At 48.0% G+C, this 24015-nt stretch overlaps 1 long non-coding RNA gene across 1 annotated transcript; it reads left to right on the top strand.

Annotated features, from left to right (window-relative positions):
• The first annotated feature begins 4004 nt into the window (after positions 1-4004).
• LOC141095535 (uncharacterized) lies at positions 4005-23787 on the top strand. The gene is made up of 2 exons (XR_012233416.1): positions 4005-6157; positions 22742-23787. It is a non-coding gene; the product is annotated as an uncharacterized lncRNA (long non-coding RNA).
• The last annotated feature ends 228 nt before the right edge of the window (positions 23788-24015 follow it).

The following is a 24015-nucleotide window of genomic DNA, read 5'->3' as shown; positions in this document are numbered from 1 at the left end:
TGATCAGTGAGTGGAACAGGCTGTCATGAGGGGTGCCAAGATGTGCTTCAGTGGAAGTCATCAAACAGAGGCTGGACAGACATCTGTCTGGGATGATTTAGTGAATCCTGCATTGAGCGGGGGTCGGACACGGTGACCCTGGAGCTCCCTTCCAACTCAACATCCTATAGTTCTATGATTTCTCACTACACTCCCTGACAGAAGTTATGTCGCTTATCCATGTTATGTAAATAAAAGCTTATAACCTGACGTTAAATTTATCCATTGGTTGTATAAATTATTCTTTTGAAAGCTGAAACCCTCCGAAATGCGGTTTAGGTTAAGAAAATAAATTGGCATCCATGCAGAAATAGTGATCATTTAATGGACACAGAATGGTCAGATTTTGGGCAGACAAAAGTTTTGTCGCCTGGTCATATAATGCACCCAATCCTAGTTTACATCCTCACCTGTGCTCAGTAAATGATCGGTTAATTAGTGGGTGTGTATAAAAAGAAACCCAGCACCCCAGACCTTCACTTGAGCTCTGACAACATGCCAAAAATCCACCCTGCGACCAAAGCCTGGATTATCAAGAGGCTGGAGACCAGATCCACTGCAGAGGTGGCTGGCACCTTTAATGTGTCTTAGCATCAAGTACAAAGAATTAAAAAAAGATTCAAAGAGACTGGAGATGTGTCTGACAAGCCCAGGTCTGGCAGACCCCGCAAGACAACTGCTCAGGAGGAACATTTGTTGGTTAGAAAATCCAAAGCAAGCCTCTCTTCCACTGCAGCAGAGCTCCAACAGGCCTGGTCACCTCAAGTCCCTGTGTCATCTAGAACAGTTTGTAGGATTCTGTCGAAATGGCCTCCATGGTCGAATCAGTGCCCAGAAGCCAGTACTAAACAAAAGGCGAATAAAAAACCATGTGGCATTTGCAAAGTCCCACAGCCTGCTAAACAGGTGGGCGCTGGAAAAGTGGCAGAAGGTGGATTTCTCTGATGAATCTTCGGTAGAATTACACCACAGCTGCCGCAAATACTGCAGGAGACCTATTGGAGCCCGTATGGATCGAAAATACACCCAGAAAACAGTTAAATTTGGTGGTGGAAAGATCATGGTCTGGGGATACATTCAGTATGGGGGTGTGCGAAACATTTGCAAGGTGGATGGCAATATCAATAGCCTAAAATATCAAAAAGTATTAGCTACCTCTTATATTCAAAATCATGAAAGGGTTCAAATTCTGCAGCAGGGTGGTGCTCCATCTCATACATCCATCTCTACAACAAAGTTCCTCCAGGCAAAAAAGATCAAGGTGCTCAAGGACTGGCCAGCCCAGTCACAAGGCACGAACATCATTGAGCATGTTTGGGGTAGGAAGAAAGAAGAAGCTTGGAAGACAAAACCAAAGAATCTAGATGACTCTGGGAGGCATGGAAGACTGCATTCTTTGCTATTCCTGAAGACTTCATTAATAAATTGTATGAATCATTGTTGAACCACATGGATGCAGTCCTTCAAGCTCATGGAAGTCACACAAAATATTAAATATGACTCTAATAGCACCACAACTTCATTCACCAATGTTATGCAACATATATTTGTATTTTAAGCTAATTATTTGTTTGAATATCACATTACTTTCTGTAGGCGACAAAACTTTTGTCTTGCCAAAATCTGACCATTCTGTGTCCATTAAATGATCACTATTTCTGCATTGATGCCAATTTATTTTCTTAACCTAAACCACATTTCGGAGGGTTTCAGCTTTCAAAAGAATAATTTATGCAACCAATGGATGAATTTAACGTCCGGTTATAAGCTTTTATTTACATAACATGGATAAGCGACATAACTTCTGTCAGGGAGTGTAGGATGATCAGTAAAGGTAGTTTTCTCATCATCTTGTTCCCGGTACCCCAATTCTATCTTGTGATTACACTGATGTCTTCAGGAGTCAACCAACATTTCCGGGTAATTGTAAGATGACGGGTAGTGTTTGCTGGTGATGTCATATAGAATAAAATCTATTTGAGATGACCACAAAAAATAGATTGACAAGTAGTCCTTAAAGGGAGTCTCTCAGCAGGAGCAACCCTCCTGAGCCATCTATATGGACATGCAGGTCATAGGAATATGGATAACATGGTACCTTCATATCTGTGATTTGATGTCTTAATAAGAAAAACGAAGATTTCTCTGGAATATGTAAATGAGCTGTTAAGATCTACTGTATAGGCAGAACTCCACCTTCAGAGGTGTATTATAAATGAGAGGAGGCATTACCAGGGTGAGACATGTAATGTCTGACAGTCTGAGCTACGTGTCTCACCATGGTAACGCCACCTATTATTTCAATTATGCTTTGAAGGTGGAGTCTAGGTGACATCTGTGTCTAGCCTGTAGATCTAAACAGCTCATTTACATATAAGAAAAACATGGATTTCTCTGGAATAAGACATCGGCTCACAGATATCAAGGTATCATTTTATTCAGCTTCCTATGACTTACATGTCCATGTAAACGGCTTAGGAGGGTTGCACCTACTGACATTCCCTTTAAAGCAAGCACAATGCTGAACTGGCTGAGTCAAAGTGATTTTTTTTTTTCAGATGGGAAAAAATGTTAAAAAAATATGTTGAAAAAGTTAACCCTCCAGTGGCAGCTTTTGCCAGCAATGACAAAAAGGATTGGGCATGTTGTTATCCAGAAGCCCTCCCTACATATGCCAAGAGGGGAGGGGACATATAGCAGCCACTGTGTGAAGACGCGTTACAGGCCCAATGTATACTGTGTGAGTATTGGACACCTTACTCACCAGCCTCCTGATGACCAAGAGATGATTTATAGCCCACATTATTTACAAGTGTCACTGCTGAGTGATCGGAGACTAGACTGACGGTGCTGGAGACGATCTCAGAGATGAGATGCTTACTCAGCATATCTATTTATACACCCTGGGACTGGCTCTCAAGGAATGTCCATCACTTGGATCTTGTATTTTGTGGTGGACTTAGATCAGGTTAAAGGCCATTTCCATGGACTGATTATTGACCCTATAAAAAAAAAATCTTTTTAGTGGGAATCTTATTGTGGTAATGAAATTATTTAATTTGTGATGCACTATCAAAAGATTCTAAATACAAGGAAATTATTAAAGTAGGAAATGATTGGCTGCAGTGGTCACAAAACATTGTTTATATCACATAGCCACTGGGGGGACACAGGCAGGGCTGTGGAGTCGGAGCCCATTTTGGTGGAGTCGGTGTCATGGAAATTGAGGAGTCGGAGTCAGAGGTTTGGCTTACCGACTCCACCGCCCTGCACAGGTCTGGGATCGGAGGAATGGTGCCTGTCCAGGAGGTAAGTATGCAGGAGATCTATTAATATGGGGCCATTCAGTAATGAACAACCCCTGTAAATTAGTGGGCAGCATCTACAATTGGCACAGTTGGTATCGCTTCTTCTGAACTCGCCATAATATGAAAAAATGATCCTCCCAATAAATTGAGTATTCAAGCTCGGCACTTATCGAACTGGTGGGCTGCAATAGTAATTTGCACCCTGGTTGTCAGTGAGGTGCAGCTGGGGACTTGAATCTGAATAGTTCTTTCTCTTTGGCAAACGGTGAGGCCTCGGCACCACCTTGGTCTCTCCATTAGGAGTTGTCTGAGGAGCCGTGATCTAGGCGACACCTTCGCTTCTGGCTGCACTGAGTTTTTAAACATGAGACCAGTTTTCTCTTATATACATTAAATATTGATTCTAACTATCCCACAAATTTTGATACTTTGTAAGGAATATACACTCACTGGCCACTTTATTAGGTACACCATGCTAGTAACGGGTTGGACCCCCTTTTGCCTTCAGAACTGCCTCAATTCTTCGTGGCAGAGATTCAACAAGGTGCTGGAAGCATTCCTCAGAGATTTTGGACCATATTGACATGATGGCATCACACAGTTGGCGCAGATTTGTCGGCTGCACATCCCTGATGCGAATCTCCCGTTCCACCACATCCCAAAGATGCTCTATTGGATTGAGATCTGGTGACTGAGGAGGCCATTTGAGTACAGTGAACTCATTGTCATGTTCAAGAAACCAATCTGAGATGATTCGAGCTTTATGACATGGCGCATTATCCTGCTGAAAGTAGCCATCAGATGCCTGTTCTTAGCTGAGAGGAGTGGTACCCAGTGTGGTCTTCTGCTGCTGTAGCCCATCTGCCTCAAAGTTCGACGCACTGTGCGTTCAGAGATGCTCTTCTGCCTACCTTGGTTGTAACGGGTGGCAATTTGAGTCACTGTTGCCTTTCTATCAGCTCGAACCAGTCTGCCCATTCTCCTCTGACCTCTGGCATCAACAAGGCATTTCCGGCCACAGAACTGCCGCTCACTGGATTTTTTTTCTTTTTCGGACCATTCTCTGTAAACCCTAGAGATGGTTGTGCGTGAAAATCCCAGTAGATCAGCAGTTTCTGAAATACTCAGACCAGCCCTTCTGGCACCAACAATCATGCCACGTTCAAAGGCACTCAAATCACCTTTCTTCCCCATACTGATGCTCGGTTTGAACTGCAGGAGATTGTCTTGACCATGTCTACATGCCTAAATGCACTGAGTTGCCGCCATGTGATTGGCTGATTAGAAATTAAGTCTTAACACACAGTTGGACAGGTGTACCTAATAAAGTGGCCAGTGAGTGTAGGTTCTGAACTGAAGTTTGCCATGCATTATACATATGGATGCACTATTTAAGCCAGGAAAGGTGATAAAAATAAGAAATTGGTAGGGGTCTGATACGTGGGGGTCTGATACATCGGGGTCTGATAAGCTGTTCCAGCTCCACATGTAACCATGAAGAGCTGGAGAATTGAAGTGTAGTGGCTGTTGCTGAGAAATACAGCTCCGCTTCTATTTAAGTGAATAGGATAGGTTATCAGTATAATAAGCCCGAGAAACCCCTTTAAGACATGACTTTTATTATTAAAATGAACGTTTCTTTATTCACCAACTAAGAAAGAAACGTCTTATTTGCCAAAAGAAATCCACTCTAACGGAAACATCCCAGTCCTTTACTATCTCAAGCCTGTATTTATTATTAATCTTAGTTTTACCTTTTTTTTGTTTTTTTTTAATAATTTTCTCTATTTTTGGTAGTCTGTTATGTTCTCATTTCTTTCCATGCAAATAAATTATTTGGTGGTAAACCGCTCTGTAAATGCCTCCGGATTTGAAAGTGTCCTTACTGTGGACCATCTGCACAAGAACAGGTGCTGTTGTGGACTATCGTGCAAAAGAGTTGAGCACACGTGAGTATTTCATTACTGGGACCATTTTCTAGATCCTGTTTTGCAGCGAGCATTTAGCAAATACCACCGAGGTTATACTAGGTCACTTGAGAGATACAAAAAAAAAAAAGCGAGGCGAGGGTGTGCCTGCTCAGGTGATGTGGAATTGGCTGAGGAGCGCCGCTGCACAAATACAATTACAACACCAGGTACTTGTGGGGCAAAGTCCAGGAAACACCTGACATTTTCACCCCATACTTTTATTGCACCAAGTACAGTTCTTCATCATAAAAACCATATTATACAGTTTTGCTAAATATTGATTACTTTTACTGCATCTTACTACACTGGGAGTGCTTTTCTAGATTATCATGACTATCTTGGTTTCATAATGACTTTGTCAATTTTGCTGGAACATTTGTAAACACCAGATTTATATGATTTCTTCTTTGTAATTCATATTACTTGCCTTTATTCACTTCTGCCTGTATCTTAAGGGCTCGTGCACACAATTGCATTAATTCTCCGTTTTGTACGAAGCAGTGATAGTGTTTTTTTTTTTATTTCAGTGCTGAAGTGGTGCTACTAATCTAAGTTCCCTGACCCTAGTATTATATTCACCCGCTGCCGTTTTCAGCTCTTCCTGGCGCCGCTCCGATCCTGATCCTCCATCTTGTGACTGCAACTTTTGACTGACCAAAAGTTAGAGGTAATGGTCTCAAGTTCTCAAAGTAAGTGTATAATAGCCTCGTTCTTGTTCTCATAGATTCATATTGAGTTTTGACTTCTGGATTGCCCATCAAACACTGGAGTGATTCGGACGGTCACAACCACCAGAAAACTGACCGGAGCGGCGCCAATATCAGATGAAGACATTGACTGGTAAATATAAGACTAGGCGCGGGGAACTTAGATTAGTAGCACCACTCCAGCACTGCAATAAAAAAAATACTCAAGTGGTGCTTTAAACCCCTTATACACTTTAAACAGCTGTCCTGGGAACTTTCCTCAACTCTCCCATGCGCTATAGTGCTCAGCTAGCCGGTCCCTCCTGTGTTTTCTATGACAGAGCCGCTGCCAGACACCCGTGGCATTGGCTTATCTTTTCGAAAACAAAAGGATTAGTAGTCTGAAATGACATGTCGAATCCTTCTGTCCCCTGAGAGATGGACGTGTATGTGAATCCTTATACACGTAAGACTGTTGGCCATACCCATCGATATCACTGATTCCGCCAATGTTAGTATATGGTGCCGTTAGAGCTGTGATTGATTTGGCTTATGAATTTAGGTAATGGAAGGAATCACACTGTTTAATTCTCTAGAAGTAGAGCAACCTTTTTACTTGTGTTCACAGCTCTGCTGCCAACTTATGTGAGGTTTGAGTCTTCACATAGTGTGAGAGACTGCCTCACTTGGTACGATCATGTATACCTTGTCTTTGATTGAACTCCATTTTATACAAGATTTCTCCTTTGGTGGACTCTGATAAAAATGTGAAAAGCCCCCAGCTTTTTGCAGCATTGACAGCTGATCCCAAGAATTTTAGCTGCTGCACTTACAAGAGCAGTTCACTGACCATAGGAAATAAATATGAAAAATGAAATCTACAATGAACATCCAACCCAACCCTGCTGCCTAAACAAGGGGGATATAGATTTTTGTGTATATAATACTGTAAGTCCTGTTCTACCAACATGCAGTGGACATCTTATATCAAGCATAACAAGCATCCTGTCCAACACACAAACTTACAGAATGCCAGATTCATGGCGTACACAAAGCCCGCACCCTCTGATATACATAATATATGTATAGTAGCTATTAGGCTTTATCCGGTAATGCTTAAAATATTTTTTTTCTATCTTTTATTCATCAACTCACACATAGTTGCATAATCTAAAGGAAAGTAGTTTAATACTCCCTAATGTGGGTGCTCAGCACATTTCAGTGCTCTTTCATGATTGGCCATGGTGGTGTGCCAAATAATGCAATTGGTTTTGCAAGGGCATTACGGAATTGAATCTACGCTATACTTTACATTTTTGAAAGTAGTAAAGAAAAATTGTGGATTTGGCAAATTTATAAATGTGCTACATTTACTAATAGTGCGTTCCAGTTTCTATGCACAAACTAACGGGCAAAAGTTGCTAACTTCAGCAAGATGCACTAGATCTATCACAACGTATGTGGCACTACGTTGCATTTGGCCCATCTTAAAGACCACTATACACACTAGAATAAACCAAACCTGATGATTTTGGCAGGATTGGCCAGCCTTCCAATGTGTATGGAGGCCTCGCATCTCATCCTTGACAGATGATGTTCGGGGAGAGATGGATCCGACATGTTGAATTTCGACAGCCGATCCTTTTGTTTGGGGCGGAGATCACAGAGGAGTCTGGCAGTGGTTCTCTTATAAAGAACACAAGAAAATTTGCCAGAGTCAAGCTTTACTGTGTATGGGGGCGTCTAGAGAGATAGCGGTCAGCTATCATCATTTTACCATCAAATATCTAATGTGTATGCTGGGCATTTAAACTCTTTTGGAATAAGTTCACACATTTGAGCTATTAGATCGCTTTATTAACTGTGGATCATAGTGAAAGTTAAAATTGTTCACTGTGATTCTTCTTATTTCTAATTTACCGGTATGTTCTTTTGAAATGTTTACAATTAAAAGTACCAACCTACAAAAAAAATGGCGCAAGGCCCCAAAGCCACGTAAGAGAAATGGGATAGTGAAGATGGAGTCGCTGTCAAAGTATGCTCAAACCAACAGAAATGACTACATTCACAATATTTATGTTCCAATGACATTTAACTTTATTAATTACGTAATCAGCATGAAACATTTAAAATAAAAATAAACTGGAGATGTGATCCTGCCTAAAAACTTGTGGAGGAAAATGGTCGCAGTACAAAGTTTTACAAATAATTAGGCATAATAATCTCATGTTAATTATGGCATAAAGGGAACATTATTACATATAGAATTAAAATAATGTCAAGAAAGTGCTTATTTCATCTTAGGAGCTATAAATAAATATAAATAATACAATGCATCCATAAATGTATAGCTTTCTGCTCTCTTATTATCAGTAATCAAAATCTAGTTGTGAAGTGTCAGGAGAATAAAAGGTGCACTCGCACAGCTAGGGGATTGGGCAAAGATTGTGCTATGCCATAAGTTTCCAAAACCTGCAGCCCCACTGCTCAGAATAATAATACAGCAGCTTCTGCATACGCTCTAAGGGTATGTGCACACGTTGCGGATTCTGCTGCGGTGTAAAGTACCATTTAAGGCAACGCAAAATGAAAAACGCAGTGCCCACGGTGCAGAATTTTCCGCACGGAGTTGCTGCGGCTTTAAATCTGCAGCATGTCACTTCTTTGTGCGGATTCCGCAGCGGTTTGGCACCTGCTCCATGACAGGTGTCAAACCGCAGGCTAATCCACAGATAAAACGCAGGTCTATTGACATGAGGATTTACCTGCAGATTTAGACAAATCCACAGCAGAATCCGCACTGTGTGCACATGCCCTTAGTAGGCACATGCTGTTTTGTAGTATATCTATGCACACTATATAGACTAACGTATCAGGATACCTCCACATTACACCTACAGGAGCTTTAATGATTTTAGGCATCGGGTTCCTGCAGCGGCTCAACAGGAATCCTCTGCGGTCTCCCATTATCTGTCGACCGCAGAGGAGATTGCTCAACAGTCCCGGCGTCCCAGACGCTCTGCCCAGGCCTGCTCTGTGGGTCCGGCTGTTGCTGCCACCTTTGGGTCAGCAATGGTAATGCAGGCTGCTCAGCAGCAAATCGCTCCATAGGCTAAGTCCCTCCGTCGCTCTACTAGGCATGCTTACAAGACGATCTTCCATTGGAGATCGGGAGTCACATGCCCAGGTCCTTCTCGTGATCTGATTGGTCCATCTCAGGGATCTGGAAGCTTCCGGAAGGTCTCGGCTATAAAAGGTTTGCATGGCCGCTCGGCCATGCGCTAGTATAGACTTTAGTTGCTACTGTGTGAATGATGATGGATGCATGAACCTGCGAATGACTGATTAAGATTCCCCTCCCTCTGATATTACGAGTGTGTATAGGGACTTAGGTTTAGAGTCAGCGCCAGCCAGTGGCAAGCTTCTAGCCACAATAAGCATCCTCCACAGTGCTAGCGTCTGACCGTGCGCCTCCTCTTGGGCATCGTCGAATAGCGGCAGTGTCTCTCGCCTCGCTGCAGTCTGCAGTTCCTCTTGGCGTTCGCAGTTGTGACGTCGCACGCACGGTAGGTCTAGATGGACTCTGACCCTCTGCCTAGGGCCCAGCTCCTGTGACCATATACCGTGCATGCACTTTTCTGAGACCTGTGAGTCCAACAGGCTCAGCATTTATGTTAATGCTTCAGGTGTCTCTGTGAAGCTAACAGTACGCCCAGCGCACACCGGGTGACGTTGAAACCCGCGTGCAATATACCGCCATATAGCGTGTCTGCCATTATCTAGCAGCGGTGTAACACCTACTGCACGGTGGACCCGGGGCGGCGGACGCACGTATTATTTATTTATTTAGTGCGTTCCGCCGTCCCTAACAGATTATATCCCATTCTAAATCTTTGGGCAATGCTATAGAGTTGGTCCTTCCTTTGCACCTAAAACAGGCCCCACTCTTCTGAGAAGGCTTTCCTGATGTCTGTCTTTTGGAATTTTTTGGTCCATTCAATCAGATGAGTATTGGGAGGACCTGTTGTGCAGTCTGAATTCTAGTTGATCCCAAAGGCATTGGACAGGGCTGAGCTCAGTGTTCTGTGCGGCCAGTCATATTCTTCTACATCTACACTAAATTCACCCAACCATGCCTTTATGGACCTTGCTTCCTGCACTGGGACACAGTCATGCTGGAACAGAAAAGGTTCTTGTCCAAACTGTTCACACAAAGTTGGAAGCAACAATTGTGCAAAATGTCTCGGTGTTCTGAAGAATTCAGACTCCTGAGAAACAACCCATAATATAATCCCTGCTCCACTAAACTTTACTGTTGACTTAATGCAGTCAGATAGGTAACGTTCTCCTGGCATTCGCCAAACCCAGACTTGTCCATCAGAAAAGCAATATTCATCACTCCATAGAATATATTTCCACTACTCCATTTGACGTTTTGTCATTGCGTTCTATGATGGCAGACTTGTACACAGCTACTCGGCCATGGAATCACAGTTACTGTGCTGATGTTAAAGGGAACCTGTCGTGAAAAATGCTATTAACCTGAAAATGTTGGGTTAATCTGCGGGTTATTAGCTTCCGAGCCTTTACAGCACCCGCACTTAGGGCTCCATTGCAGGGAGAAAATTATCTTTATTCCTCCCAGCAGTGTTCAGGTGTCAGTCACAGGAGTGGCACCGGTGCAGGTTCAGGCACCTCTCTGTGTAGAGAAACCTCTGGCTTTAAATGCGCCCCCGGCAGTGACTGACAGCTTGCCCATCATTAGGACTGGCTGTTAATCAGTGCTGTTACAGCCGTTGTTCTCTATACATAGAGCGGTGACTACCCGTGTCTGAAACCTGAATGCTACTGGGAGGAATAAAGTAAATTTCCTCCAAGCATCGGGCACTGGGCAGGTTCAGAACACTATTAACCTGTAAATTAACCCCATATCTGCAGGTTAACAGCGTTTTTTCATATGACAGGTTCCCTTTAATGCCCGAGAAGGTTTGGAGCTTTGCAGTCATTGAGTGAGCAGCTTGTTGGTGTTTTTATGCACTATGTGCCCCAGCACTCAGCCATGTAGTTTGTTAGCGATTGCTATATGCTGCTTTATTCTTTTGCAGGGGCGGGCTGGGCCGGTTGGCAGGGAGGCAAATGCCCCCTGGGCCGCTCCCCCAGGTGCACACGTCGGCGCTGGGGCCGGCAGCTTTCTCTGAGCTGTGCATAGCTGTCTTACCTTGACAGCTGCGCAGCTCCGACTCTCTCCCTCCGCCCTCCCTGGACTTCTGGGCAGGTGACATGGTTGTAGCTAGAATGTATAAGCTCCTTGCAGGTCCTGACTACAGCCCAGACATGGCCACACAAGACCGACGCATGTAGTAAATAAAGACATAAAACATTTATCAATGGAGGAAAAACGGCCGTGAGTTTTATTTAGGGTGAAATAATTTTAATTAAACATCCAAACCTCAATAAATAAACGTATAATAACCACTGTAATCATCCCAAGACCAATCCACCCAGATAATGGGCGATTATCCTACAAATAAACCTCACGACAAGTACATAAAGCAGGCGAGGGTGGGAGGGGAAGCTTCTTTCCTGACAGGAACCGTTACTGAGGTAAATAAGCAAGCTGCACAGCCTTACATACTGGTAAATGAACTGCTAAAAATAACCACCAATCACAGACGCCAGAAATAGCGCCAAAAGGGCCGGTTAACACTGGTTCTGACCACTTTTCAAAGACCAGTGAAGAAACTGCTGACCTTAATTTGACCTTTTTCTGACAGGAAAAAATACCTTGAGTGAATAATAAAGAATAAATTATTTTTGGCCTGTGCAGCCATATGAACCCCCTTTATTTTATTGATATGTGTGGGGGGGGGGGGGGGGCTATCATTCTAGCTGTCTCAGTAGTGAATGCGCTAGCTAGACTGTATAGGCTCCTCTCAGGTCCTCTCGGCAGCTCATACAGTCTGGCTGATTCACTGCTGAAAGTGATACAGCGTATGGGCCCCTTCCAGGTACAGCGTCTACCATGACCAGGAGCTGTGCCTGCTGGGGATCACTGGTGAAGTAAGTAGGAAAAACGCTTTTTTTTCTTTACAAAATGAATTAAATGGGTGAAGGGGGGCTGCAAGTGACGGAGGGGCCTGCAAGTGACGGAGGGGGGCTGCAAATGATGGAGGGGGGCTGCAAGTGACGGAGGGGCCTGCAAGTGACGGAGGGGGGCTGCAAATGATGGAGGGGGGCTGCAAATGATGGAGGGGGGGCTGCAAATAATGGGGGGTTTGCTGGAAATGATGGAGGGGGGCTGCAAGTGACGGAGGGGGGCTGCAAATGATGGAGGGGGGCTGCAAATGATGGAGGGGGGGCTGCAAATAATGGGGGGTTTGCTGGAAATGATGGAGGGGGACTGCAAATGATGGAGGGCCTGCAAATGATGGAGGGGGCTGCAAATGATGGAGGGGGCTGCAAATGATGGAGGGGCTGCAAATGACGGAGAGTCCTGCAAATGATGGAGGGGGGCTGCAAATAATGGGGGGTTTGCTGGAAATGATGGAGGGGGGCTGCAAATGATGGAGGGGGCTGCAAATGATGGAGGGGGGGCTGCAAATAATGGGGGGTTTGCTGGAAATGATGGAGGGGGGCTGCAAATGATGGAGGGGGGCTGCAAATGATGGAGGGCCTGCAAATGATGGAGGGGGCTGCAAATAATGGGGGGTTTGCTGGAAATGATGGAGGGGGACTGCAAATGATGGAGGGGGGCTGCAAATGATGGAGGGGGCTGCAAATAATGGGGGGTGTGCTGGAAATGATGGAGGGGGACTGCAAATGATGGAGGGCCTGCAAATGATGGAGGGGGCTGCAAATAATGGGGGGTTTGCTGGAAATGATGGAGGGGGACTGCAAATGATGGAGGGCCTGCAAATGATGGAGGGGGCTGCAAATGATGGAGGGGGCTGCAAATGATGGAGGGGCTGCAAATGACGGAGAGTCCTGCAAATGATGGAGGAGGGGGCTGCAAACAAAGGGGGGTTTGCTGGAAATGATGGAGGGGGGCTGCAAATGATGGAGCGGGCCTGCAAATGATGGAGGGGGGGCTGCAAATAATGGGAGGTTTGCTGGAAATGATGGAGGAGGGCTGCAAATGATGGAGGGCCTGCAAATGATGGAGGGGGTGTGCAAATGATGGAGGGGGGCTGCAAATGATGGAGGGGGGCTGCAAATAATGGGGGGTTTGCTGGAAATGATGGAGGGGTGCTGCAAATGATGGAGGGGGGCTGCAAATAATGGGGGGTTTGCTGGAAATGATGGAGGGGTGCTGCAAATGATGGAGGGGGCTGCAAATGATGGAGGGGGGGCTGCAAATAATGGGAGGTTTGCTGGAAATTATGGAGGGGGCCTGCAAATGATGGAGGGGGGCTGCAAATAATGGGGGGTTTGCTGGAAATGATGGAGGGGGCTGCAAATGATGGGGAGGGCCTGCAAATGATGGAGGGGGGCTGCAAATAATGGGGAGGTTGCTGGAAATAATGGAGGAGGGATGCAAATGATGGACAGGGCCTGCAAATGATGGAGGGGGGGCTGCAAATAATGGGTTTGCTGGAAATGATGGAGGGGGGCTGCAAATGATGGAGGACCTGCAAATGATGGAGGGGGCCTGCAAATGATGGAGGGGGGCTGCAAATGATGGGGGGTTTGCTGGAAATGATGGAGGGGGGCTGCAAATGATGGAGGGCCTGCAAATGATGGAGGGGGCTGCAAGTGACGGAGGGGGGCTGCAAATGATGGAGGGGGGCTGCAAATGATGGAGGGGGGGCTGCAAATAATGGGGGGTTTGCTGGAAATGATGGAGGGGGACTGCAAATGATGGGGAGGGCCTGCAAATGATGGAGGGGGGCTGCGAATAATGGGGAGGTTGCTGGAAATAATGGAGGAGGGATGCAAATGATGGACAGGGCCTGCAAATGATGGAGGGGGGGCTGCAAATAATGGGTTTGCTGGAAATGATGGAGGGGGGCTGCAAATGATGGAGGACCTGCAAATGATGGAGGGGGCCTGCAAATGATGGAGGGGGGCTGCAAATGATGGGGGGTTTGCTGGAAATGATGGAGGGGGGCTGCAAATGATGGAGGGCCTGCAAATGACGGAGGGGCCTGCAAGTGACGGAGGGAGGCTGCAAATGATGGAGGGGGGCTGCAAATGATGGAGGGGGGGCTGCAAATAATGGGGGGTTTGCTGGAAATGATGGAGGGGGGCTGCAAGTGACGGAGGGGGGCTGCAAATGATGGAGGGGGGCTGCAAATGATGGAGGGGGGGCTGCAAATAATGGGGGGTTTGCTGGAAATGATGGAGGGGGACTGCAAATGATGGAGGGCCTGCAAATGATGGAGGGGGCTGCAAATGATGGAGGGGGCTGCAAATGATGGAGGGGCTGCAAATGACGGAGAGTCCTGCAAATGATGGAGGGGGGCTGCAAATAATGGGGGGTTTGCTGGAAATGATGGAGGGGGGCTGCAAATGATGGAGGGGGCTGCAAATGATGGAGGGGGGGCTGCAAATAATGGGGGGTTTGCTGGAAATGATGGAGGGGGGCTGCAAATGATGGAGGGGGGCTGCAAATGATGGAGGGCCTGCAAATGATGGAGGGGGCTGCAAATAATGGGGGGTTTGCTGGAAATGATGGAGGGGGACTGCAAATGATGGAGGGGGGCTGCAAATGATGGAGGGGGCTGCAAATAATGGGGGGTGTGCTGGAAATGATGGAGGGGGACTGCAAATGATGGAGGGCCTGCAAATGATGGAGGGGGCTGCAAATAATGGGGGGTTTGCTGGAAATGATGGAGGGGGACTGCAAATGATGGAGGGCCTGCAAATGATGGAGGGGGCTGCAAATGATGGAGGGGGCTGCAAATGATGGAGGGGCTGCAAATGACGGAGAGTCCTGCAAATGATGGAGGAGGGGGCTGCAAACAAAGGGGGGTTTGCTGGAAATGATGGAGGGGGGCTGCAAATGATGGAGCGGGCCTGCAAATGATGGAGGGGGGGCTGCAAATAATGGGAGGTTTGCTGGAAATGATGGAGGAGGGCTGCAAATGATGGAGGGCCTGCAAATGATGGAGGGGGTGTGCAAATGATGGAGGGGGGCTGCAAATGATGGAGGGGGGCTGCAAATAATGGGGGGTTTGCTGGAAATGATGGAGGGGTGCTGCAAATGATGGAGGGGGGCTGCAAATAATGGGGGGTTTGCTGGAAATGATGGAGGGGTGCTGCAAATGATGGAGGGGGCTGCAAATGATGGAGGGGGGGCTGCAAATAATGGGAGGTTTGCTGGAAATTATGGAGGGGGCCTGCAAATGATGGAGGGGGGCTGCAAATAATGGGGGGTTTGCTGGAAATGATGGAGGGGGCTGCAAATGATGGGGAGGGCCTGCAAATGATGGAGGGGGGCTGCAAATAATGGGGAGGTTGCTGGAAATAATGGAGGAGGGATGCAAATGATGGACAGGGCCTGCAAATGATGGAGGGGGGGCTGCAAATAATGGGTTTGCTGGAAATGATGGAGGGGGGCTGCAAATGATGGAGGACCTGCAAATGATGGAGGGGGCCTGCAAATGATGGAGGGGGGCTGCAAATGATGGGGGGTTTGCTGGAAATGATGGAGGGGGGCTGCAAATGATGGAGGGCCTGCAAATGATGGAGGGGGCTGCAAGTGACGGAGGGGGGCTGCAAATGATGGAGGGGGGCTGCAAATGATGGAGGGGGGGCTGCAAATAATGGGGGGTTTGCTGGAAATGATGGAGGGGGACTGCAAATGATGGGGAGGGCCTGCAAATGATGGAGGGGGGCTGCGAATAATGGGGAGGTTGCTGGAAATAATGGAGGAGGGATGCAAATGATGGACAGGGCCTGCAAATGATGGAGGGGGGGCTGCAAATAATGGGTTTGCTGGAAATGATGGAGGGGGGCTGCAAATGATGGAGGACCTGCAAATGATGGAGGGGGCCTGCAAATGATGGAGGGGGGCTGCAAATGATGGGGGGTTTGCTGGAAATGATGGAGGGGGGCTGCAAATGATGGAGGGCCTGCAAATGACGGAGGGGCCTGCAAGTGACGGAGGGAGGCTGCAAATGATGGAGGGGGGCTGCAAATGATGGAGGGGGGGCTGCAAATAATGGGGGGTTTGCTGGAAATGATGGAGGGGGACTGCAAATGATGGAGGGGGGCTGCAAATGATGGAGGGGGGGCTGCAAATAATGGAGGGTTTGCTGGAAATGATGGAGGGGGACTGCAAATGATGGAGGGCCTGCAAATGATGGAGGGGGCTGCAAATGATGGAGGGGGCTGCAAATGATGGAGGGGCTGCAAATGACGGAGAGTCCTGCAAATGATGGAGGAGGGGGCTGCAAACAAAGGGGGGTTTGCTGGAAATGATGGAGGGGGGCTGCAAATGATGGAGCGGGCCTGCAAATGATGGAGGGGGGGCTGCAAATAATGGGAGGTGTGCTGGAAATGATGGAGGAGGGCTGCAAATGATGGAGGGCCTGCAAATGATGGAGGGGGTGTGCAAATGATGGAGGGGGGGCTGCAAATGATGGAGGGGGGCTGCAAATAATGGGGGGTTTGCTGGAAATGATGGAGGGGTGCTGCAAATGATGGAGGGGGCTGCAAATAATGGGGGGTTTGCTGGAAATGATGGAGGGGTGCTGCAAATGATGGAGGGGGCTGCAAATGATGGAGGGGGGGCTGCAAATAATGGGAGGTTTGCTGGAAATTATGGAGGGGGCCTGCAAATGATGGAGGGGGGCTGCAAATAATGGGGGGTTTGCTGGAAATGATGGAGGGGGCTGCAAATGATGGGGAGGGCCTGCAAATGATGGAGGGGGGCTGCAAATAATGGGGAGGTTGCTAGAAATAATGGAGGAGGGATGCAAATGATGGACAGGGCCTGCAAATGATGGAGGGGGGGCTGCAAATAATGGGTTTGCTGGAAATGATGTAGGGGGGCTGCAAATGATGGAGGACCTGCAAATGATGGAGGGGGCCTGCAAATGATGGAGGGGGGCTGCAAATGATGGGGGGTTTGCTGGAAATGATGGAGGGGGGCTGCAAATGATGGAGGGCCTGCAAATGATGGAGGGGGCTGCAAGTGACGGAGGGGGGCTGCAAATGATGGAGGGGGGCTGCAAATGATGGAGAGGGGGCTGCAAATAATGGGGGGTTTGCTGGAAATGATGGAGGGGGACTGCAAATGATGGGGAGGGCCTGCAAATGATGGAGGGGGGCTGCGAATAATGGGGAGGTTGCTGGAAATAATGGAGGAGGGATGCAAATGATGGACAGGGCCTGCAAATGATGGAGGGGGGGCTGCAAATAATGGGTTTGCTGGAAATGATGGAGGGGGGCTGCAAATGATGGAGGACCTGCAAATGATGGAGGGGGCCTGCAAATGATGGAGGGGGGCTGCAAATGATGGGGGGTTTGCTGGAAATGATGGAGGGGGGCTGCAAATGATGGAGGGCCTGCAAATGACGGAGGGGCCTGCAAGTGACGGAGGGGGGCTGCAAATGATGGAGGGGGGCTGCAAATGATGGAGGGGGGGCTGCAAATAATGGGGGGTTTGCTGGAAATGATGGAGGGGGACTGCAAATGATGGAGGGGGGCTGCAAATGATGGAGGGGGGGCTGCAAATAATGGGGGGTTTGCTGGAAATGATGGAGGGGGACTGCAAATGATGGAGGGCCTGCAAATGATGGAGGGGGCTGCAAATGATGGAGGGGGCTGCAAATGATGGAGGGCCTGCAAATGACGGAGAGTCCTGCAAATGATGGAGGAGGGGGCTGCAAACAAAGGGGGGTTTGCTGGAAATGATGGAGGGGGGCTGCAAATGATGGAGCGGGCCTGCAAATGATGGAGGGGGGCTGCAAATAATGTGAGGTTTGCTGGAAATGATGGAGGAGGGCTGCAAATGATGGAGGGCGTGCAAATGATGGAGGGGGCGTGCAAATGATGGAGGGGGGGCTGCAAATGATGGAGGGGGGCTGCAAATAATGGGGGGTTTGCTGGAAATGATGGAGGGGTGCTGCAAATGATGGAGGGGGGCTGCAAATAATGGGGGGTTTGCTGGAAATGATGGAGGGGTGCTGCAAATGATGGAGGGGGCTGCAAATGATGGAGGGGGGGCTGCAAATAATGGGAGGTTTGCTGGAAATGATGGAGGGGGCCTGCAAATGATGGAGGGGGGCTGCAAATAATGGGGGGTTTGCTGGAAATGATGGAGGGGGCTGCAAATGATGGGGAGGGCCTGCAAATGATGGAGGGGGGCTGCAAATAATGGGGAGGTTGCTGGAAATAATGGAGGAGGGATGCAAATGATGGACAGGGCCTGCAAAAGATGGAGGGGGGGCTGCAAATAATGGGTTTGCTGGAAATGATGGAGGGGGGCTGCAAATGATGGAGGACCTGCAAATGATGGAGGGGGCCTGCAAATGATGGAGGGGGGCTGCAAATGATGGGGGGTTTGCTGGAAATGATGGAGGGGGGCTGCAAGTGATGGAGCGGGCCTGCAAATGATGGAGGGGGTGCTACAAATGATGGAGGGTGTGCTGGAAATGATGGAGGGGGGATGCAAATGATAGTGGGGGCTGCCAATGATGGAAGGGGGCTGCAGTGCAAATGATGGAGGGGGGCTGCCAATGATGGAGGGGGGCTGCCAATGATGGAGGGGGTGCTTCAGTGCAAATGATGGAGGGGGTACTGCAAATGATGAAATCGGGGCTGCCAATGATGGAGGGGGTGCTGAAAATGATAAATGGGGGCTGCAAATCATGGAGGGGGTGTTGCCAATGATGACAGCGGGGCTGCCAACGATGAAGGGGGGCTACAAATGATGGAGGGGGTGCTGAAAATGATAAAGGGGGGCTGCAAATGATGGAGGGGGTTCTGCAAATGATGAAAGGGGGATGCAAATGATGGAGGGGGTGCTGCAATTTGCAAATTATGGAATAGGGCTGCATATGATGATGTGAGGGAGGGGACAGGGGACTGCACATGAACGAAAGGGGACTGCACATGATGAAGTGGGGGAGAATGGGGGACAGCGAATGATGAAGTGAGGGACGGGGACAGCAATTGAATTGAAGGTGGGGGATGGGGAGAACAAATGAGGCCCTGGGGGATAGCAAATAATGAATTTTCAGCGTAATGGGAGTAAATGATGTATTGAATGTGGGGGGAGAGCAGTTGATAATGAATAGAGGGTGGGAGAGAGAGAAGACATGACAGTGAATTGGGACAGAAGGGGCATGTAAATATAATGAATTGGGGGAGCGGGAGGCACATAGTGGGGGATGTTGAGGATGCAGTGACTGGTAATGAATTGGAGGAAGAGTACAGGGGCTAATTAATGTATATATTAGCTAGCTATGAACCCGTTCTACGCCTGGGTGGGGAGCATTTTTACTGGTATATGGTCTCCCATCCTGGTATATGCATGCCCCCTCATCCCTATAATGGAATGCATGACCCCCTCATCCCTATCCTGTATGCATGGCACCCTCATTCCTATAATGGTATGCATGGCCCCCTCATCCCTATCCTGGTATACATGGTCCCCTCATCCCTATAATGGTATGCATGGTACCCCTAACCCCTATAATGGTATGCATGGCACCCTCATGCCTATAATGTTATGCATGGTACCCCTCATCCCTATATGCATGGTACCCCTCATCCCTATAATGGTATGCATGGCCCCCTCATCCCTATCCTGGTATGCATGGCCCCCTCATGCCTATAATGTTATGCATGGTACCCCTTATCCCTATCCTGATATGCATGGTACCCCTCATCCCTATCCTGGTATGCATGGCCCCCTCATCCCTATCCTGGTATGCATGGTACCCCTCATCCCTATAATGGTATGCATGGTACCCCTCATCCCTATCCTGGTATGCATGGCCCCCTCATCCCTATAATGGTATGCACAGTAACCCTCATCCCTATCCTGGTATGCATGGTTGTCAGGATTCGTACCGGGGTCTAGTCTGTGTTCCACAGCAAGTCTCGCTGCCTTACTTGCTGTGCCACACAACCATTCGTAATATACAGTTTCTGATCAACTAGTTCTTTTTCATTCATTGTTCTTCCTCCGTTCTGGTGATTGGCTGCTTCACTGTTTCCTGTGCTTATGTCCCGCCTTTTTCCTATTTAGCACTCCACAGGGCTCTCACTCCCTGCCGGTGATTCTTCTGTGGTACGGATTCCTGTCTTCCCTACAGCGCTGTCCGGTACAACCTCTGACAGCCTCCCGGTCTCTCTTTCGTTGAGTACTTCTGGACTCCAGCTTTCCGCTGTGGTCTTTGCTGAAATCTTAGTATTTTTTGTGTTAGCTTGGGGTTTTCGTGGTTTTACCCTTCAGGTTCATTCACTCGTTAGTTTCACTCTAGGAGTCCTCCTTGCTGCTGCTTGTCTCCCTTAGGTTGTCCTGCACACATTCCACCCTCGGTTTACCCTCACTGTAGCTCCCTGCACTTACGCGAGGCAGGGACCGCCGCCCAGTTGTCGCCCACCGGCTAGGGTGGGACCGGCAAGTAGGTAGGGTCAGTGGTGGGTGGAGCTCAGTGGCACCCTCTTCCCCTGCCGTGTGGTGGAATCATAACAATGGTCCTTTCACCCCCCAATCCTGGTTATGTTAGCCCCCTTTACCTCACATCTGGGGGCAGCGCTGCCCGGGAACCACACGATGAAGGTAGCACAGAGGCGGGTCCTGCCATGTCTCCTGCCTCGTAGTCCGGCCAGACAGTCCCCAGGTCTGCTGCTCCCAATGAGGAGGGAGGAGGACGTGGAGCAGCTCCCCTCCCCCTCCCCGGTGTGCAGTGGTGACAGAGGCCCTGCGCAGTCTACCTCACAGGCCACGTACACTCATGCTCCGGAGCCTGTCACCGCGCCACCCCCAGCCCCCCGGCAGCTGACAGAAACCCTGACAGGTCAGTGTAGACACTAATGTGCATGTCTCCGATGCGATTGGGGCCGGAGCATCGCTTCCGGAACCTGTTAGTGAGGTGTGCGGGTCACTGACGTCATTGGGGAGTTTCCCGTGAACCACACCACCATGATGGTGCCAGAGGTGATTCTGTGGCGCCTCTGAGGCTCAGTCGCTCCTGAGGTGTGGTGCCCCACCATCCAGGTAAGTTGGAGGCTCCTGACCACGCTCCAACACCTGTATCCCACACAACACGGTAGTTCAGCAAAGCTACATTGCGGCTCCCTGCTTGGAGTGTAGCAGAGCACCTTTGGTGGCTCCCTGCTTGGAACATGAAACGTGCTGGGAGGCGGGTGGAGTTAGAATACATAAAAGAGCGGGAGGCTTTAGGACTAGAGGTCAGTCAGTCAGAGAGAGTCACTCAGAGAGGAGTGAGGAAAGGAGATCCCTGGAAGAGGGATGGAGGAAGGAGGTGCTGCAGCAGATCTCAGTGACCTGGGTCTGCTGGCACGGGAAAGGAAAGAAGGAGAAAGACATTGAACCAAAACCTGATCTTCCATAAGAAGCAGAGACTAGCACGGAATGTAGGAGTAAAAGGGAACAGAGGACGTGGGTTAGAGGAAGAACCCTGCCTAGAAGTTCTAAGCGCAAGGCCGGGGCCCGGTCCCCGAGGTTGTATGGACACTAATAGTTCTACAGCAGACACCGGTGGAGTAGTGGGCTGTAAATGCACTACTCCCATTTAAGACTTGGGGGCACAACAGCAACATTGATAGTGAGCCGGGACTCAGGAGTAAGGAGTCCCCGAAGCAGGCTACAGCTGTCTGCCGTACAAGTAGAGTTCTTGGGAACATCTGTCAGAAGGCACTCCAGTGTAACTCAGTACTAGGAGTACTTCACACCAAAGGTGCTATAAGAGGAGACGTTCAGAAAGGCACATGTTGGCGGAGTGTTGGAAGGGAGCATTCCATCTGGCCTGGAGGTTGACTGAGTCCCTGACCCGAAGGACACAGCACGGAGGCAGGCACCTGTGTGTACTACAGACTGTGAGTAAAGCTTTGGAACTACAAGCCCTGGTGTCCTCCATTCATTCTTGCGCCAACGCACCCAGCACCGCTACAGCTACCAGCTTCTACACCGCCTGTGCCTCTCCTCTCCCCCTACATCTACACTGCCCTGGGGCTACAGCTCCACCTGTGGGGAGCTTCACCATCTTGGCTGCAACACACCACCAGCCCCAGAGGATCTGCATGCAGCGTTGGCCTAACATCTCACTTGCCGAACACCACAGGTGGCGTCACGAACTATTCCATTAACTACATTCCACCATTCAATCTCCCCTGTTTACATTGGGGGCCCAGGGCCACGGACCCGGTCCCGCTGCTGTGACACATTCCGCTGACACCGGCCCGGTACCGAGCACCCCACAGCCCTGGAGGGGGGCGACCCAATTCTATAATATAACACTTGGAGCGTCACTCTGTACTGCGCAGGCGCGTCGTGCTTGCACAGTCAATAAAGGCTTCAGACAGAGTGACGCTTCCACCGTTATATTATAGATTAGGTGGGGAAATTGCTATTTATTGTTGGTGGAGGCGCAGTGGTGAATTATATTTTTTATTTGGAATGGTGGATTGCATAATAACTAATTATATATTAATGGTGGGTGCACGTCTGTATTTAGATGTGTAGTGTAGAAGAAAGGAGAAAAATTGGGAATGTGCTCTGGAAGCCGTGCTCTAGGTAACTTTGTGTTATTTTATGCAGAGACGAGTCCTGGCTGAAAGAAATGATGGCGGTCTGTGCTACATGAAAAAGAAAAGCAAAGATGAGGGACTTCAGCTAGAGACGTCACTGGTGAGTCAGTGTGTTACCTGTACACTGACAGTATACACTATAATCTGTTCACTGTGCACAATATACAGAGCTTCTGTGTATAATGTCACTGGTAATCACTGTATTACCTGTACACTGACACTATATGCAGAGCTCCTATGTATATTGTCACTGGTGATCGCTGTATTACCTGTACACTATATACAGAGCTCCTGTGTATAATGTCACTGATGATCGCTGTATTACCTGTACACTGACACTATATACGGAGCTAGTGTGTATAATGTCACTGGTGATCTCTGTATTACCTGTATACTGACACTATATACAGAGCTCCTGTGTATAGTGTCACTGGTGATCGCTGTATTACCAGTACACTATACACTATATACAGAGCTCCTGTTTATAATGTCACTGATGATCACTGTATTACCTGTACACTGACACTATATACAGAACACCTGTGTATAATGTCACTGGTGATCTCTGTATTACCTGTACACTATATACAAAGTTCCTGTATATAATGGCATTAGTGTTGTGTTTTTTTTAAATTAATGATCTATATTGTAGTATTCGGTCACTATATGGTGGTAGTATGTGATCTGTTTAAGGAGGGCAGCACTATGCAATGGGAATGTAGTCACAGAATAACTATTTAATATCTTCACCTTCATCTTGACTGTGGTGGGAGTTACTCTGACATTTGGACCCCCACTTGGGAACTAATAGTTACCTAATCCCTGAGTAACCCCCAAGATGAATTTGAAGGAGGGTGGCTTTTAATGAGATACACTCTCTTATATTTAAATTATTGTTACTAATCATTTCTCTAGGGGAGTACCATGTTTTTGTGTCTTATTTGAATTTGAAATGCCTTTCTGATGTGTCTTCACCTTGGATATAGACTCATTTTGTCAGAAAAATATTTTTGTATTTTGTATAAATTGTGTAATAAAATTCAACATTTTTATTGATATGTGTGACTTTAATTAGTCTCTATTGAGTATTTTTTACTCCGGTATTCTATGTAGGTCTTTATGATATGGGGAGTTGCCCATTAATTTTGATGTTCTGAAAATTTATTTATAGCAGATATGATTTTATCTGTTCTACTAGTTTTCCCATATCTCTGTAGTAAGCTCTGTTCTGCTCCCATATCTCTGTAGTCAGCTTGCTTCTGTTACAGTATCTTTGTAGGCAGC

This window comes from Dendrobates tinctorius, unplaced genomic scaffold (genome assembly GCF_039654945.1).
Source record: "Dendrobates tinctorius isolate UK_male_01 unplaced genomic scaffold, ASM3965494v1 ptg000070l, whole genome shotgun sequence".
Classification (NCBI taxonomy): Eukaryota; Metazoa; Chordata; class Amphibia; order Anura; family Dendrobatidae; genus Dendrobates; species Dendrobates tinctorius.
The sequence above is the reverse complement of the archived record's forward strand: the minus strand, read 5'-3'. Positions and strand labels throughout refer to the sequence as shown.